The following is a 1,846-nucleotide window of genomic DNA, read 5'->3' on the forward strand; positions in this document are numbered from 1 at the left end:
ATATATAATGATTGATTGATTTTATCATTGATTGATTGATATATAGATAGATGTGTGTGTATGTATATAACATAGACTGCAGTTTTTGCTTTGATGACTTCTTTGGCTGGTGCAGGGTTAATACTAGTATGACCTTGGGCTGACACACACATGCATAGACTGAAGTGTAGCACACATGACAGATCCGGTCATACAATGATTCAGATGCAGAAGACATGCAGGTCCAACAGCACACTACAGAACTGTACTTTGCATGCTGCCCTTGCTGCAATCATGTGTTCCTGCCTTTCTGATGCTATTTACATCCAAATCAATGAAATTATGATACTGCGATGCTGATGGCGATGGAATGTTTACCATAGGGGAGCAATATTGGGAAATTCAGGTTTCCAGTGGTGCAGAGCACATAGGCAGCTCTCTGCTATAGTAATAGAATTGCTGCATGAATTAGGGAAGCCATGGTTCTAGAGAGCAGCAGAGCTCCGGAGATGGCTCTGCCATGGCACACAGGGAGCAGTACTGGAGCATCATTGCAATCTGGATTTGCACTGCATCAGAATTGAACATATGTGACCTAATACGATTGCACCGCTGGCTGGGTGTCAGACACCCTGATTGTAGTAAGCCCCTTACAGGGAGAGGATGAAAAGATCTTATTTACGGCAGCTACTAGACATGCCCCCCCCCCACCCCCCGATCTACAATGTGACATATACATTCCATACAGCAGCATGAACGATGATTAACACTTACAGTCTACGGCGCTGCGGATTCACCTGATGCGAACACAATGGAGACCCCACTGACCGCCTGGAGGGGGATAGCAGGGGTAGGTGTGCAAGTCAGGGGGGTGATCCCGGCCGTGCTTGCTTTAATTCCCTCCTGGACGGCGCCCGGTGTCAGCGCCAGCAGTACAAGCTCCGCTCTGTGCGGCACGATCGGGGATCCCGTACAAAATCTGGGCTCGGCGCAGGGCGCAGGCGCGATGGACAGCAGCAGCCCGAGAGCCTCACTCCTCCTCTCCGTGTTTCCTCCACACCTTCCTCCTGCCCTTCCTCCCTCCGTTGCCCACCTTTCGCCCCCTCATTGCCCAGACCATGGCTCGGCTTTGTGTTGTCACTCCTGATTTCCAGAGAAATGGTTACAATGTTGCTTTGCATGCAGGCTGCTATGTTGCTGTCACCTCTTCAATGAACTCTCCATTCTTTGTCCTGGAATCTAAGAGGACCAGTTACCAGTTACAGGTTTTTGTAATACTAGTCCGGCGTTTCGGTCACGGCGTCCTTTAAGTGCGCAAAATCGTGAGGTGCTCCAGTCTAAAATGTAAAAAAAGTGTGGTCCCTCCAAAATCCTTACCATACATCCTGCATTTTAAGGGGGGACCCCAGGAAAAAACCACGCACAACAAATGTGAGGTTGCCACCTTCACATTAGGAGCCCTCTACAGACCCCTCCACCTTCACCCCAGACTCCCTCCTTTCACATCAGACCCCTCCACCTTCACCCCAGACTCCCTCCTTTCACATCAGAGCCCCTTCCCCACTTTCACATCAGAACTCCCCCCTTTTACATCAGAGCCCCCCAGAATAGAATACTCTAGTTCCTTCTTAAAGTGTATGAGAACCCAAATACTATTTTACAGTGTGTATGGCGTCTTGCCTCACTGTATACAGTTTTCCTAATCAAATAATATTTGTGAATCTATTGCAAAGTTTCTTGTCTGGAGATCCTGCCAGTGACGGCACATCCTGTTTCAGGTTGACAACACTATGCTTCAGCCATGCAGGTAGCAGCAGCAGTGTTGTCAGTCTGCTGTGCACACTCCTTTAGTTGGCCATTGGGTTGA

The 1,846-nt window shown here is 48.8% G+C and overlaps 1 protein-coding gene across 2 annotated transcripts in view; it reads right to left on the bottom strand.

Annotated features, from left to right (window-relative positions):
- VSNL1 (visinin like 1) overlaps positions 1-990 on the bottom strand; it is a 122,467-nt gene extending 121,477 nt beyond the window's left edge. Inside the window, exon 1 of one of the 2 annotated variants that reach the window (XM_018575414.1) lies at positions 761-990. The gene's annotated coding sequence lies outside the window, so the exon portion shown is untranslated. Of the gene's footprint in view, positions 1-753 lie in introns of both variants that reach the window. The other variant, XM_018575422.1, reaches the window with a different exon arrangement.
- Between the last annotated feature and the right edge of the window lie 856 nt (positions 991-1,846).

Source organism: Nanorana parkeri, unplaced genomic scaffold (genome assembly GCF_000935625.1).
Source record: "Nanorana parkeri isolate BGI_ZX_2015 unplaced genomic scaffold, ASM93562v1 scaffold53, whole genome shotgun sequence".
In the NCBI taxonomy this organism is placed as follows: Eukaryota; Metazoa; Chordata; class Amphibia; order Anura; family Dicroglossidae; genus Nanorana; species Nanorana parkeri.